Source organism: Bubalus bubalis, chromosome 2, assembly GCF_019923935.1.
Source record: "Bubalus bubalis isolate 160015118507 breed Murrah chromosome 2, NDDB_SH_1, whole genome shotgun sequence".
In the NCBI taxonomy this organism is placed as follows: Eukaryota; Metazoa; Chordata; class Mammalia; order Artiodactyla; family Bovidae; genus Bubalus; species Bubalus bubalis.
Window position 1 is genome coordinate 4,302,625 of NC_059158.1, and position 16,775 is coordinate 4,319,399.

At 47.4% G+C, this 16,775-nt stretch overlaps 1 protein-coding gene across 7 annotated transcripts in view; it reads left to right on the forward strand.

Moving 5' to 3' along the window:
• RREB1 (ras responsive element binding protein 1) overlaps positions 1 to 16,775 on the forward strand; it is a 166,414-nt gene that overhangs the window by 63,372 nt on the left and 86,267 nt on the right. Inside the window, exons 1-2 of one of the 7 annotated variants that reach the window (XM_044926732.2) lie at positions 10,196 to 10,506; positions 11,042 to 11,182. The exons of 4 other annotated variants lie outside the window; for them this stretch is intronic. The gene's annotated coding sequence lies outside the window, so the exon portion shown is untranslated. Of the gene's footprint in view, positions 1 to 10,195; positions 10,507 to 11,041; positions 11,183 to 16,775 lie in introns of those variants that run through there. 2 more of the 7 variants (XM_044926733.2, XM_044926734.2) reach the window with 2 other exon arrangements.

The following is a 16,775-nucleotide window of genomic DNA, read 5'->3' on the forward strand; positions in this document are numbered from 1 at the left end:
AGAATCTGCCTGCAGTGCAGGAGACCCGCGTTTGATCCCTAGGTCTGGAAGATTCCCCTGGAGAAGGGCATGACAACCCACTCCAGTACTCTTGCCTGGAGAATCCCATGAACAGAGGAGCCTGGCGGGCTACAGTCCATGGGGTCGCGAAGAGTCAGACCTGACTGAGTGACTCACCCTTCCTGTGTTATCTGTTGTTCAGTTGCTAAGTTGTGTCCTTGTGGTGCCCGGCTGCTTGCGGCCCCGTGGACTGCAGCACACCAGGCTCCTCTGTGCCCCAGTGTCTCCCGTTTGCTCAGACTCCTGTCCATTGAGTCTGTGATGCCATCTGACCATCTCGTCCTCTGTCGCCTCTTTCTCCTCTGGTATCTGCTGCTGCCCCAAAGGTGCCCTCCCCACCTGTGCTTGAAGCAGAGTGCTCTTATGAGGCTCTTAAAGCCCCTGGTGTGGTCTCCCCAGCTTTTTGTCTTGAGCTCTGGCCTGGGGTGCCATCATGGTCACCTCCCCATTCATCGGTGTCACTGGCATTTTAAAGACGCAAACATGGACGTCGCAGGCAGTCCCGTAAATGCTTTTCGTGCTTTTATTTCCACACTGCTCACAACAAGCCCACCAGGCTGGTGTCGTTAGCCACATTCTGCTGGTACAGAGGCACTGAATCATGCCCTGAAGGTCCAGGGGGCACTGGACCCTCCCCCCGCCCTTTCTGTATTTTCTCTCATTTAACCTCTGCTTCGACTTCTGAGGTCACTGTTATCTCCATCTTACAGGTGAGGAAGCTGAGGCTTAGGGAGTTTAAAGAACTTGCCTGAGGCCGCTCCAGGGTAAATGACATTGAGCCCGAGCTGGTGTACTCCTTAATCTTTGCTCTTCTGTATTTGTTTATGAAGTAAAACTTGCTAGCTTGGGGGTGGCTTAGAGCTGATGGCTTCTCTTGGATTTGTTTTCCGGGCTTTTCCCGTTCCTAAAGGAGGAGGGAGGAGCTGTTTGTCAAGTGCCCACTCCCGTGTGCAGTTCAGTTCAGTTCAGTCGCTCAGTCATGTCTGACTCTTGGCGACCCCGTGGACTGCAGCACACCAGGCCTCCCTGGCCATCGCCCGCTCCCGGAGCTCACCCCACTCCGTTCTAGGCTTGGTTATCTGTTTTCCTTGTACCAGAGTGTAAGCTCCCCGAGAGCTTCTTGCTGCATTTTCCCTGTTTGTTCACCCATGCCCGCAGGCACCCACCCTAGTGCCTGGCACAGCCTGGGTGCTCAGGCAGCACTGAATGAATGAATGAGCGGATCGTTTTATACCCCTGTCCGAGGTGGAGGCCCTCAGACAGAGCAGTTTGGTGCCTTGCCCACAGGCACAAATAACTCTTGATGGTCACACCTCAGATCTCTTGTTTTCTCAGCGGACCTTTTTTACACATGTAAAATTTCAGGAGTAATCGGATCTATGTCATGGGATTGGAGGGCATGATATAAAACACTATAAATACTTAGCAGTGCCTGGCACCCCGCCAGCCATCGAAGAGTGGCCTTGGGAGGGTTGTCTCCACTCCCTTGTCTGTGTTTGTCTTCCTTTGGGGCAGGGTTGCTGTACCGATTAGCCAGGCTCAAATGTGCTGTCCACCAAACTTCTAAAAAGTGCTTTTCATTCATCTGGAAAAGTGCTTTTCATTCCTCTAAGGTTGCTGTGTTGGCTGTACTATCTAGCAAGTGATGGAAGTGGTAACACTGATGGAATCCGTTCAAAGCTACCCAGGGCCAGTGGTCACCACTCGCAAGGTGTGGATTAATCTGATTTTCATCTTTTCTGTTTCCAGTCAGAATATTGTTCTGGGAAGGGCCTCCGGGATCCTCGTCCAGATTGTCTCCTTCCAGGCCCCCTAGTTTCCAGGTGAGGAACATCAGGCCAGGAGAGATGCAGGGGCAGGGCTGGGGCGACCGCGTAAGAGGTCTACGTGGTCCGCTCTCTTCCATGGCAGCAGTACTGCCAAGTCCAGATGCCCGGAGTTTTGTGTTCGTGACGGGGGGTTGGCTGAACATTTCTGTGGTGGAACCACCATTATTCTCATCAGGAATGTTAGTGAGCAGATTATATCCATAACCCTAAGTATTAAGAAGGGTTTTTCCCTTTAGAGTTTTATTTTTTGTACATTTAACTCCTATTCACTATAGAAAAGTTCTGAATAAACAAAAAGAAAAATCGAGTAAAGCATGTAAGAAAGTAAAATTACTTTCATGAGTCACAAGTCTCTTTGTTGTGTATCTCCTTCCTCTGAATACATACACTTACTACAGAAATGGGATTTATTACATTTGTGAACAATAAAAAGCCCATGTTTGTATATGCCTTTAAATTATACCCTATCTATTAAAAATTTAATGTGATAAGTATTTTCTGATGTATCCAAATGTTCTTTGCCAAGAAAATCACTTTATTTTGATGTGGCATAATTTGAGGAGGGGAGAGTTGTAGGTTAATATTTTGATTATTTTGCACTCCCTGGCACTCACGGGTCCTAGGTTAGTTTTGGGGTTTTCTTTATTCGGTTGGTCTTGTTTTTGTTTTTCTTGCATTGTGCGCATGTGGGATCTTAGTTCCCTGGACAGGGATTGAGTTTGTGTCCCCTGCACTGGAAGTGCAGTCTTAACCACTGGTCCTAGGTTAAATAAAGCCAATTTAGGGTTAAAATTTTTACATAAATTATGAATAGGTAAGCGGAAATTGATTTATTCCAAAGAGGAAAATGCTGAACTGACACAATGCATTTATTTATTTTTTGATTAGCCTGTGATGTGTCATCCTATTGCTCCAAACAAACACCAGTGAAAAGCAAATCGAGCAGTTCAAAAAGTCCCTCCAAAGGGTCCAGTTCTCTTGATAAGGAGGTGTTTTCCATCTTCTTAGGTCACAGGGGTGAGAGGGCTGATGGTAGGTTAGGTTCCTTTGGTTGTGGTTTTAATCGGGTGTTTTGCTTTAATCGACGTCATCTGACACTTTAGTGCAGCTATCCCCATGGGGTCTTTTCTAATATAAGGACCTCTCTTAATGTATTAATAAAAAATGTTTCCGGGGTAAGCATAATTTTAGTTGTATTTTTAGACTCTGTTGAGAACCTCTGACAAAATGTTTTTGAAAAATAATACTTTTAGTGGAACTTCTCTTTATTAAATTACAACAACATCTTCATACATCTTGCCCAACGACAGCACATACCTGTGTACAGTTTCCGAGGTTTGTAGATGCTTGATGGGCCTATGAGGACATTTACCCTCCGAAATAGCTCCTAGGAGGCCCTTGCCCTCGAGGAAGATAGAGCCTGAATGTGAATCACTCTGAGGCCTAATGTTAGGTAGATAATAATCAGATCCATTCTGAAGGGCAAGTGGAATTCTCTAACTCCAAGAATGACCTGGGGGCCATTAAATGACAAGTCAGGAAGATGCATTTTGTTCCCACCTGCTCACTGCTGAAGTTTCCAGAGGGTCCCACCCCACCTTGCTCTCCTCATCATTTCAGAGGAAGGAATTGAATCAGGAACACTTGAACAAACCTGATGAACTATCTCCTTTGGCCCTTTTCACGCACTCTGCATGATCTAGAGAGAGGACTGGATTTGTCAGCTCAGGTCCTAAACCCAAGCCCAACCCTAATTACAGTTAATGGAAAGATGTTACACCTTCAGTTCAGTCGCTGAGTCGTATCCGACTCTTTGCGACCCCATGGACTGCAGCACGCCAGGCCTCCCTGTCCATCACCAACTCCCAGAGTTTTCTCAAACTCATGTCCATTGAGTCAATGATGCCATCCAGCCATCTCATCCTCTGTCCCCTTCTCCTCCTGCCGTCAATCTTTCCCAGCATCAGGGTCTTTTCCAGTGAGTCAGTTTAGACCTTGGGCCTCAGTTTTTCCATCTGTAAAACGCGCAGAATCTTTCTTTTGTTCTTAGGAGGTGACACACGGATGCCCCCAAGCAGCGTTTTTGTCTCTTTTTAATCAGTGAAAACAAATAAGAGAAACCTTTGTGTGGCTAGATGCGATTGTCCCAGGAAAAGTACCATAACATTAGAGAAATTCTAAGCATCTCAAAAGCTTATTTAGGGCAGGGCAACAGAGCAAGGCCTGCCAGCAGAGTGAGACCCTCCTCAAAAATCTTATCTCCATTCTCTTAGAGTTCTGTTCTTCTCTTAGTGATTGTTACAGTGATGCCTCGTACAGCACTAGTCTTGAGCTCTGAGAACAAAGTTCTTGCACTGTTTAGGCCCAACGGGATTCGGGTGGAAGTTCAGTTCAGTCCCTCAGTCATGTCCGACTCTTTGCAACCCCATGAATCGCAGCACGCCAGGCCTCCCTGTCCATCACCAGCTCCCGGAGTTCACCCAACTCATATCCATCGAGTCGGTGATGCCATCCAGCCATCTCATCCTCTGTCGTCCCCTTCTCCTCCTGCCCCCATTTCCCTCCCAGCATCAGAGTCTTTTCCAATGAGTCAACTTTTCACATGAGGTGGCCGAAGCACTGGAGTTTCAGCTTCAGCATCAGTCCTTCCAGTGAACACCCAGGACTAATCTCCTTTAGGATGGACTGGTTGGATCTCCTTGCTGTCCAAGCGTCTTCTCCAACACCACAGTTCAAAAGCATCAATTCTTCGGCACTCAGCTTTCTTCACAGTCCAACTCTCACATCCATGCATGACCACAGGAAAAACCATAGCCTTGACTAGACGGATCTTTGTTGACAAAGAAATGTCTCTGCTTTTTAATATGCTATCTAGGTTGGTCATAGCTTTCCTTCCAAGGAGTAAAACGTCTTTTAATTTCATGGCTGCAGTCACCATCTGCAGTGATTTTGGAGCCCCAAAAAATAAAAGTCAGCCACTGTTTCCACTGTTTCCCCATCTATTTCCCATGAAGTGATGGGACCAGATGTCATGAAGCTGCCTCATTTGTGGTGTCTCTGTATCATCAGATGAAGGAGAATCATCCCAGCATTCCCTTTTTCTAGGAGTCAGAGCTGAGGGCATGTATTATGCTTAAGTTTTATGTGATGTCTGTATTTTCAAAAAATGTTGACCATCATCTTTGTTTGAAGCTTTGTAGCCTTTCCAAGTTGCTCTGGAAAATCTTCAAGAGTTTCTTAGCAAAACAAGGTGCATAGTAAGCCCATATCAGCTCGGCCCAATGTGGAAGAATTACTTTCATGAAGTGGGCCTGGGGCGCTGACCCCAGCTACAGAGCTATGACCATCTGTACAATGGGATCACAATTCAAGTCAGCTGACCTCAGTTACAGAGCTGTGGCCATCTGTACAGTGGGACCAGCACTCCCCATAATGGGGCAGTGGTCACTTTTGGATGGATGATGACCTCACAGATGTTTCCAAGGGCAAAACCCCCTCCAGACATAATCTCCAGAATTCCAAAGCAGTTTCATAATTCTGATTCTAAGAAAGGTTTGATTTCTGACAGGGGACTCCATCAGTGCCCTCTCATGCCTTTGTGTTATAGATGTTAGTAATTGTCTTTTTGAAAAAAATAGAAGTAAGCTATAAATTCTCTCTGAAGAATTTGTTGTTTAGTTGTTCAGTTGCGTCCGACTCTTTGCGACCCCACGGACTGTAGCCCGCCAAGCTCCTCTGTCTACGGGATTCTCCAGGCAGGAATACTGGAGTGGGTTGCCATTTCCTTCTCCAATCTGAAGAATTTAGCTGAGTTTATTTTGAAGAATTTTTTTTTAATCAGCTGGAGTTTTTCCCCCACTTCAGCAGTTGGTTTCAGGTCCCAATGCCTAAGCAGTATGGAGTGATAGTAAATAACCAAGCTTTTTGTAAGTGATGTTATTTGAAGAGGGGAGGTTAAAACATAATAAGCTTAGGGATATATAAGTAAGGTTTTCTCTGAACCTACCTTCCTTTCTGAACAGGAGAAAACATGAACTTTAGGTATAAGGGTGCACGAAGTAATGGGTAGCACTCTCTAAAGACATTTTAATCTGTTAAAGCATATATATCTTTATTCAGAAATAGATTGAGCTCTGAATGCTGATGCTTTCAAGACTGCTTTATGATCGGGTGGCTTGTAAGAGCACGTTGTTAATCAGACCTGTTGTGTTTCCCACAGAATTTCACTAAAAGGCGCGCATCACTTTACATAGTCCTTAGGAGAGGGGACAGTGACACAGAAACTTAAACTTACTATTACAGACATACTGAGGGGACAGGAGAGGATAAAGCTGCCCTGGTACCTGGGCCTCCTCCTTTTTCTTTCTTTCCCAGCTCTGCCTCTTTGAGATATTCTTTGAGAAGATGAGCAAGCTGGGGTCATGACCCTGGGTGTCCCTGTGTCTCTGACTTGGCACTGGGAGTCCTTCCCCAAAGCCTAGCGCTGGTTCTTCCTATCCCCAGCTTTCCAGAGAAGGCCTGGGAGGCGGCAGGGCCGGGGGGGAGGAGCTGAGGTGTGGTACCTCCCGGTCCCCTGGGCCCCTGGGGAAAGGAGCCACCTTCTGGAATGGGGTACAGGGAGGGGGAGGCCTGAGCAGAGGGTGGATAGGCGGAGGGCAGTCACTGCCATTGTTTGGGTACAGACCAGGCTGTGGTTTGGAAGTTGTTGTCTTGGAAGTTGGCGTTCGGGTGACCCTTTATGGTTTCCTAACCTGAGTGTGACACGCATGTGCATCGCTGGAGTTTGAATAGGCAGATAAAACAAACCATCTAAATACTCAGATGGTTGTTTTCCCGAGAAATTGAAGCTAGCCTAAACTGTAGGACTCATTTGCCCCAGCTGCTCTCGGTAGTCTTTTTTGTTCGGTCTACTAAAAAAAAAAAAAATTAAAAAACCATTCCTGGGAAAAGTGCAGGGTCAGAGAAGGGAGAGCAGTTCTGCTTCTGTGATGCTGGAAGGAAGGATGGGGGAGACGCCTCCTCTTCCTCTCGCGGCCCTGGAGCCACAGCTTCAGTTTCTAGAGGATCAGCCTGCTGCTATGCCCAGCGGTGGTATTTTAAAGTATTTCTCAGTCGTTTTTTTAGGATTATCGGTCATCGCTTGCAGGGTTCCTTTTCATTTTCAAGGGCATCCAGTCTAACCGTTTAGCTCCCTTTCAAAAGCCTCCCTCCCTCCCTTCCTCGGGCCCAGTCAGCAAGATTAATAATGTTAACTGATTTACTGTCGCTGCAAAAAAAGCATTAGTTAATTAGACTTTTACACCTCAGTCAGATGGCATTAGACCCTCTTTGTGCACTTTAACTCAAGGATGTTAAAGACCTAAATCGTTGAGAAAAAAAGAAAAGAAAGAAAAAGGACCCGCACTTTTCCAGTTTAAGCTGCATGTTGGGCCATGCTAATTAGGCGTTTGTCCCTCAAGTCTGGAGGTGATAGAGAACGCCAGTTACTGTGGTATTTAGCTGACATCAAACTCCTGTCCAAATACTTCAGTTGGGCCCAGCCTTCTCTTTTAATTGGTGGGAAGGAAAGCTAGGCACACACCCAGAATAAGGAGGAAACTGTTGCGTTTAACATTTAAAAATTTCATTCTGAAGGATCTGAAGTACACTCATGTGTGTGTTTTAATTAACTATCCAGCTGAGCTTTTTAAACAGAGTAACAGCAGAATCTCCTCTCACACTTGAGCTACCCCAGATGATTAGCCCTGGTAAGTCTTTAAGAAATGGAAGTTTAATACTTGTGGTTATCCAAGGTCAAAAAGTTGGTATGTTACTATCTAGAGTCCTTACAGATTCATATATGTTTGGCACTGTCTAATAGGGTTTAGGTGCCAAGCAATAGACAAGTTTTAGAAACCAATATTTAGTGGCATATATTTTTTAAATGCCGTGTTGGTTTTATAGAAGTAATTAGATAAAACATGCTTTAAAAAAAAAAAAAAAAGATTTAAGCAATTTCTTACCAGTTGCCAGAGAAGGTAAATTCTCAGTGACAACAGTGTTGTTTACCTCATTCATGAGGTGTGTAAAAACAATTCCAAAAATAATGAAAGGATTTTCTTCTAACTAAGGGTAGCCTTGTCGGCCTTCCAGCCTTCCTGGCTTTGTCTGTGGTTTCTGGCCGAAGGCTCACACGTGTGCGAGCGCTTCGTTTTCAGCACTGAACTACTTTTTGGTGCACTGGATGAATGCAACATGTTAAACTCCTGTACAGCCCAGAATTGCCTGGCTGTCCCTTGGCCTGCCTGCTTGGTACTGGCTGAAAAGGTACCATTGTTTGTTCTGCAAACACTGGGCGATGTTTGTTTCCAAGGTGACTGGTTCTATAGCTGCCATTTAAGCGAGGGGGGGATGGGGAGAGAGAAAGTTGGCTTTGAACACCTGAGAGCATCCTGTTGCGGATACAGTCTCTGTGTGTGTATGTGTGTAAGTTGAATTATTATTTTACTGAGGTAATGGGAGGAAGAGGAATAGTGTGAAAATGAGAGGAAGAAATAGATATCAGTGGGTTTAAAATATCACTAAGTTCTGATACACAGTATACTTAGAAGGTAATGGTGTGAGAAATGTTAGAATTAAAGATCTGATTATCCTGCAGTTAACTGTTTTCACATTTGATAAACTAAAAAACAAGGGAAGAAAAATATTTTAGATGATATCCACTGAAATGTTAAATTTATTTTTGCATGAAATATAGTTGTTTATCTATGACTTGTAAGCAGCTATTCAAATGAATAAATCTTCGAGAGTAGTATCATTAAAACTGGTTATCCATCAGGTCGCCGGACCTTCCAAAAAAAGTCAGAACAAGAGATACAAAGAGATTGGTTTCAGTCATAAAATCTATAAAGAAAAATTTGGAAAAATATGAAACAGTTGAAGTGTACTTGTGTTGAAAATATTCCAGAGAGATAATGAAAAAGATGAAAAGCATCTTTTGGTGATGAATAACTGACATATTCATCAGTGACAGATTTTAAGTTCAAATTAGAAAGAGAAAAATGTTTCCCTTCCTGGAGTTGCACCCCCTCTTTTTTTTAATTTTTTATTGTGCATGGATGCTGTTAGCAGAACTTTGCCTTTTCACTGCTATCAGGTTTAGTACAGTTCATGCCCAGGTTTCAGTAAACATTAACTACTTTTATCAGGGCGTGCAGTGTGCTGAATGGCTAGCAAAGAGAGTGTACTGCAAGAGACAGATGAAAATGAGAGAGTCCAAGGTCACATGGGTGTTGAATTTTAAAAAATTACGGAGAATTTAGGGGGAAAGACATCAAGTTTCACACTTTCAATATCCTCTCTTCAGTTATGTGGGCCTGTAATAGGGCTGCTTGATCTGCCCTTTCTGTCCTGGGGTTAAAACCATTTCTTCAGATGCTCCTTCTGAATGGCAAGAAAAGTAATTTTAAAAACATTATTTTTTCTTTCCTTTCATTAAAAAAAAAAATCTGAAGACCCACCTTCTAGGATGAAAAGTTCTCAAGGTCCCAGCAAAGTACTATAACATATATTGTGACAATTCTGACGATATCTGTTTTTACAGGGATTTCCTTTTTTTTTTTTTTCCTTTTTCAAAGGTTCATTGGGATGACCCTCTGAGCGCTATCATTTCATTTCCGGAGTTAGCACAGTCCAGCCTGCTAGATGAAATATGGCCAGATACAGAGTCAAATGTGCTGGCCTCGGAAATCGTGTAATATTTAAAACTTTCGCCCGTGTCTCTTTTCCGAAAATAGGAATGTGATTTGTGCTTCTTTTTTAGTGAAGAGTATCTGCACATTTTAAAAACTGCAGGGACAGGAGGAACTGCCCTCTTCCCGTCCTTCACTGCAGGCTGCCCCTGCGCACCGGTGACCGACACGGAGGGTGGGGCTGCGAGCTGCGCCCCGAGGGTCGTGTCCCCTCCCCGGTGGCCCCGCATCGAGGCCGTCGGGATGGATTTCGGTCCTGGGGCTCCGGCGGCCGGGCCTGGGAGGACGCGGCGGAAGGCAGCCGGCCCTCCTGGGGCCGCGGAGCCTTCGAGCACACTGGGGGCTGTCTGAGAGAAGCGCGTTTGCACAGGAGCGGGCGCGCGGCGGCCGGCGGGAAGCGGGGCGGACGACGGTCCGGGCGGCGGGGTCGCGGGGCGCCGCTGGTCCAGCCCGGGCCTCGGCGCCGCCCGCCCACTTCGGCGCCCCGCGCGGGGCGTCCGGGTGAGCGGGCGGCGGGGCCGTCAGTCAGGGCGGCGGGCGCCGATTGGCCGAGCGGGCGGCCGGGGGCGGGGCTCGGCCGCCTTCCCGTGGGCCGCGGCGGCGTCGCCCCCACGAAGACCTTGAGCAGCTTTCTCCTCGGCCCGCGGTGGCCGGGGCGGCAATCCCGTGGACAGCCGGAGGCCTTCGAAGAGCCCGTCTAGTAATTGAGTTGGTTGTTTAGAAAGGGGTTCCTCACAGGGAGTTTAGAAAATTGTGCGCCCTGAGAGAAGTCTTCCCACTTTTCCCCCCACTGCCCCTGGTGTTAGTTTGAGGCCGTTTTTAGCCAGTGACCCCGTAAATTTCCAGAAGTTTTGCATAGGCGTGAGCGCGCCCACTCGCACTTTGAGGTACGGCCCAGAATGAGTACGCCTTAAAGGGCTTGGGTTTACCAGATAGCTGTTCTAGTGAGAACAGCGCGGGGCTGAAAAAAAGATGTTGCCGAGCCCTTTGGAGGTTGAGGACCAGGAGCCTGAGGACAGGGAAGAAAGGGAACGAGGACAGACAGGGGCAGCGTCGCTGCTGGCCGAGGGGAAGCCGGCGGCGTTGGGTTCTCCCTGCCCTGAGTGTTGGGCGGCTGTTTGTCTGGTTTCCGATGTGACCCGCCTTCAGAACAAGCCCCCATAGCCTCAGGTTTTAAATCCCCTCTCACAGCCGAGCGGAACCCCCACCCCCCCCAGGCACCTGTTCCCCAGGCCCCCTCCGGGGTCCACGTGGCCCTCGGAGTGACCAGCCCATTGAGCCTGGCGCCGGCCCCTTGTTCTGTGCTTCAGGCCCCACCATCCAGAGGGGACAGCACGGCCTGTGGGAGCTGGGGCTTGCTCCCCTGGGGCTCCAGGCCGCCTGCCCCCAGACGTCCTGCCAGTGTGCCCTGTGTCCCCGCAGGCCCTGCCCCCAGCGGGCATGGTGGGCGTGCACATCTGTGCGAGCATGAGGCGGGTTCACCCACCGAGGACACTGCTGCCTCCTGCACCCAGGAGCCCCGGCCCCACTTCCATGAGCAGCTTGGTACCCAGAGCACTTCCGGTGAGCCCCTCTCAGATCTGATTTGTGCCTTCTTGGGTGGTCACTCTTCACTGGGCTGCAGCATCCAGTGATTCTTAAGAGCAGGGGATTCAGATTCAGATCTGTTTGTGAGGCTGGGGCTTGTCCATTTGAAAAAGCTTCTGGGGGTGATTAGCGAACACCCCTAATAATCAGCTTTCAAAGAATGTGTTTATAAACAGGCTACTACTTATACATTTATGTCTGAGAGACCAATGAATACATTTCAGCCACTGGGTCTTTTTTTTTTTTTTTTTTTTTAAGAGTTAGGACATGATACATAGACCTTGTAATTCTCCTATCTGATGCTTGCTTGTTGCAACCCTGAGTTTCCTGTTAAGCGAGGTATTGTGGTGCCTGAGCTAGACCCCTGATAGGCCGTCTGCACTGGCAGGTGTAAATGCCACTAATTAATTTTTTAAGAAGTTGGCAGTGTGACAGAATTATCAGGGATGCTGAGTATCTGGTAATGGATGTTTCTTTTGTTAAGGCTGTGGAGAGGTGATGTCACACACAGGTCATAAAGCTGCGGACGTTTAATCCTTTGGTCTGAGGTTGTGGATTTAGGGGTGCTGAATATTTTCTTTAAAAAAATGGGTAGGGGAGGCTGTCCTGGTTTCCACTGGGCCTTCCCTGCCATCCCCCACAGCTGTTGTGGTATTATCTTCTGGCGAGGTGTTTACTCAATTATCATCAGGCCCAGCTCTTGTTAGAAGAGGATAAATGGTACTTGGGCCTCTTTATCTGGACCCTCTTGCTCACCATTTTGCCACAGCTGAAGAGACAGCCTGTGCCTCTAACTGAGTCCAGTCTTTTTTTCACTCCTTGACTGTGAAACAACAGGAAAGTCAGCCGCTCATCAGCTCGTGTGCAGATTTGCAGCCTCTGCTCTCACTGCTATGAATGCACCATTTGTTGCTTGGCGCACAACTGGTAGATACGACTGGCCCTGCAGCCCACTCTGCCTGCGACCAGAGTACATCACTGTGGTCTTTTTTTTCCCTTTTCTTTCCTTTTTTTTTTTTTTTGCCTCTGCATAGGCCAAATTTTTGCTTTAAATACCACCATTTTGTCCACACTAGTTTCTTTGACCCAGCTTACATTTTTTAAATGTAAATTTCAGAAATAGGCTTAATTTGCTCTAACTGTTAGTATAGGGGTTCTGAATCAGTGCAAGTATTTTACTTTATTAAAGGAGGAGATTACTTTGGTGGCTTGGTTTTTGCATATGTGCTTTTTCTCTCTCTTTTTTTTTTTTTTGGTAGTATCAAAGAAGCATGTGACTTTGAAATTTTATTTTAAACTGCGTTGAAGTCAGAAAGTTTGGTTTTTTCCCTGGATCATAGTCTCTCCTACGCTTTACACAAAATCTCTTTGTCATCAAGTACTGTCTTCAGTTTAGACTTTAAGGAAAGCTGGTAAAAGTGCAATGTGGTTTTCCAGAGTATTTGAATATATCATTACAAATGACTGTTTATCATTGCTTTCTCTTGTTAAAACCAGGTTCCATCCCCAAATGATACCAGTAATGTTAAAATTTTCACTTCTGTTTTCTCTCTCTTTGCATACATTCTTTGACTTTGTAATTATATATGTGTTATATATGCATACATTGGCATTATTCCTCCTTTACATTTTATTTAATTGTATTTTGGGTGAAAGAACGTGTTAGTGTATTTTTCTGCTGTACTTTATGTATTAACAACTGAACCAGATTGTTAGTTCTCATTGCTTTTAGGCTTTGCTCTGGCTAAGGAGACACGTTTCTGTTGAAATAGCAATAAACATCTTACAGCAACCAACTCTACAAACCTTGGCATCCTGGAGCTTCCAAAAATGAAACAGCCATTTGCCGAAAATGAAGCAGCTTTCTGTGGTTGAATTTTACAGTAGATATTTAGGTTTCAAGGACTGTGTTCACTCGTTGTCTTTCAAAGGGGATATGGATGCCCCGGGTTGCACTTAACCTTTTTGTTAAAATTTAGACATAAAGGTTTGTGTAAGGAAGAATGTGTGATCGCTTGTAAGATTCATGCTTTCATCTCACCATTCAGTTGGGGGGAAATCTGTCTTTTTTGTGAAGACTGTCCCACTGTCTGAAGAATCCTTAGGGCTGCCAAAAGACTAAGCAACAAGTTAGGAGGACAGTGAGCCCAGGTTTCAGGGCTTCCAGGGGCAGTTCTCACCTGGGAGTCTGCTCTTAGCTTCCAGAACAGCTTTCCTTGCCTAGCCCAGCGTTTTCATGCTTGGTTTTGATCTGCCCATTGAAGCTGGGTAACCTCTCTGTGGACTTTTCTCCCTACCCCGTCTGTGCTTTCTTGACTGCCCTTCTCATGTGATTAATATGTGTGTTGCTCAAAATGGCAACTGAAACATCACCAGGTATTTTCACCAGGTAGAAACTGCTTTTCCTGTGTCAGAACAACCAGTGTGGCTTAGTTGATGCTTCTGTTGCTAAGCAGGTAGATTTCTGGTCTGTAGGCTGTCTGTTAACCCCGTAAGTGCCTAATGTCAAGCAGAGAACATCAAGAAGAAAAACCAGCTTTTGCTTCCTTTTGACACAGTGCAGTGTTCCAGCTGGTGAAAGCCGGGCCTCGCTCAGCCTCACCCAGCCTCACCTGTACTTAGCTGTGTTCGAGGGCCCAGCCTCGAATTCTCGAATTCTCGTTTCCAAGGGGAGGAGAGGAGTCAGGCGATGGAGAGGGCTGGGAAGCTGGTGGAGAAGACGCTGGGAGCTGGCAGCGAAGGTCTCCCGCTGCAGGATGCAAATTACGGGCTTGAGTCCAGTTAGGAATGGGTTTAGCCTTTCTCTCTGGGACTTTTCTCTGCGAGTCTGCCTTCCATTGCAGCCTGGCTGAGGGGAGAGAAGGAGAACGGGCTGCTCTGTCCATCCCTCTGCCAGAAAGGAGTTAACAGAGCACACCGCAGAACAGGTTGGGCGAGACTGTTAGCTGGTGATGGAGCCTCCCCTCTCTCCCTCTCCTTCCTCCTCTGCTCCCTGCTCCTCTCCCAGGACTTGGAGGCGTCTTCACCCCATCCCCTGCCCCCCTGCCCCCTCCCCACTCCAGTGTCTGGCTTTCCCTCTCCCGGGCAGGACATTTGATGTGATGAAAATCCTCTGTGGCAATGAGGAGCCTGTGCGAGAGGCCTCGGCCTTGCCAGCTGTTTCTGGAGAAATTGCCGTCTGTGCCTGTCGTCATGTAACATAGGCCCCATTCACCAGAGACATTCTTGGGTGTGCATTTATGCCTCTGTGGGACCTCTGCGGGGTGCGCAGCCTGCGATGGGGGGTGGGCGGCGGCGAGGGGCGTCCCCGCGCCCCCAGTCGGCACCCACGGGTCCGGAGTGTTGCCTCCCAAAGCATCAGCAGCGCGTTGGCCTCAGGGATGTCCTGTGGCCGTCAGCTCGGGGGAGCCGAGCTCTTGAGAAGGCAGCTCTGATCTGACATGAGTTCCGTGGTGTTTGTGTCGATCCCCTCCGTAAACATACCATATATAGTCACGCGGAGCCGCTGTAACACGCGCTGCGGGGGGCCTCTCCCGACGCACTGCCCGGCGCCCAGAAGCAGGCTCGGGCTATTTCTGGCTTGTCGCCGCTTTCCTTTTTCTCCTTTGGAGGGAGGAGGCAGGAGGCGTCTCTTTTCTTTCTGATCCTCACCCTGTTTGAAGCATGTTTCTGATGCTAGTGTGTCTGGCATGGTGAAAACTCAAGAAACTGTATCGTCACATGAGGAGAGACTGGATTCTCTTTGTGCGTCTGTTTTAGAACAGAACCCTTGTTTTTCTTGGTACCTCTCACAGGACACACGGTTCATGTTTCATGGCCCCTGGTCGTCCACTGCTTGTTTCTGGAGCATCCTTTAACGCCGCGAGGGTGAGCTCCCCCGGAGCACGTTACTGTCGTGGCCGGAGGACAAGTTGCCCTTGTGTTTCCTCAGCGTCCTCGCTGGGCCGTCCCCACCCGTTCACAACACCTCACCTTCGCTCGGCGAGGCCCGAGTGCCAGCTTTCTGCCAAGCCCAGGGCAGCGGCTCTCCGCCTGGCAGAGCTGGATCTGTGGAGCAGAGGAGACCGTAATAAGAAAGAAATGCAGTGAGTGTGTGTGTGTGTGTGTGCGCGCGCGCGCGCGCGTTTAATCCCCCTGGAATACCTAGGCCACAGCACTTCAGCCTGTTGGAGGGAGGGAGGGAGCTGACTGCAGGAGGCATTTGTGGTTCAGATAGAGACTTCTTCCTCTTCCTTCTCTTCTCTTCTCTTCTCTTCCTTCCTTACCCACTCCCTCCAAAGGCCGCTGCATGCCTTCTCAGGCTTCGTGTATGGATGACCCTGGGGGAACAGCGGTCTGCCACGCTGGGGAGTTTGGGTGTTATGTAGAGAGACAAGACGGGCACCTTTTGTTCTGTCATGGGCCTCATCAGCATGAACTGTATCTGACTGTGTGACAGTTAATTGTACCATCCTTCCCGTTTCTTAAGCTGATAAGCCCCTTTCTGTCTGCCTACATCAAGCTTCTTTGTTTGAGAACTTCCTAACACAGTAGAAGAACAAAGTGACAGTTTTCTTATTGGCTGAAGTCTCTAAGGCACATTTATTATGCTCTTTATTGTTATCTTTTTTAATAACCTCATTCCTTTAACTTATATAATTGAAGTGTTCCAAGAAGTACAAAGTTAAAACTTTCCTAAAAAAATATCAGTGTGTCCAGGATAGAAAAAAAAAAGAAATATTTTTTAGGCTGTGTCTTTCCATGTCAAGCTCTTAACAGTGCTTGGTAGATAATGTTCAGAGTAAGACACTGGGTACTGCCAGTTACCAGTTATGGAAGCAGCAGTTGCTTAGCTAGTATTCAGTTGACTCAAAAGTAATATATCACTTATGTGCAGGTCACTTATTTGGCATTCTGAGGTCCAGAATCTTTAGCCTGTGCTGGGGCGGGGGGAGGGGGGTGTGTGTGGCAGTAATGCAAAATAAAGCTTGCAAGAAGCCAGGCAGGTTTAGGAAGTTTTAGTACTAAGACTCCTCCCCTTGATTCCTGATGGTCCTTTTAGACCCACACTTTTATTTAGCACTGTTTATTCTCACTGTAGATATAGCCCTGACCACCTTGTCTCCCGTTTTCCCAGTCAACAAGAAATCAGAGGCCAAATTGATGGTTGGGGGTGAAAAACACCCATCAGAAGGACAGGTTCCGAGAGCCACGCGAGAAAGGCTCTCAGGAGAGAAGACGGGCGCACTCGCGCAGCACAGCTGGTCCCCAGTGAACAGAGGAGCCTTCTGTGCTGTTCCTTACAGCTGCCTCTGTACCCACACGCTCTCAGTAACAGTTTCAGTTAGAAAGACAGGACGCATGGCCGGCCGAGGCCCCGGCCGGTGTAGGAGCAGTGCTGGAGGAGGAAGGCTGTTCCGTGGTTCCCACAGGCGCCTTGTGTAATGGTTGTTCATTGTCGTGATCCTGAGTCATCACCCAAAAAGGCTTGATTAATCATACATTGATTCACCGCGCTGTGCTTAAGGGGATGAGGAAGTTTGAAAGATACTTTAGAGAGATTTACACCCAGGAGTTTTATGTGGAAAAT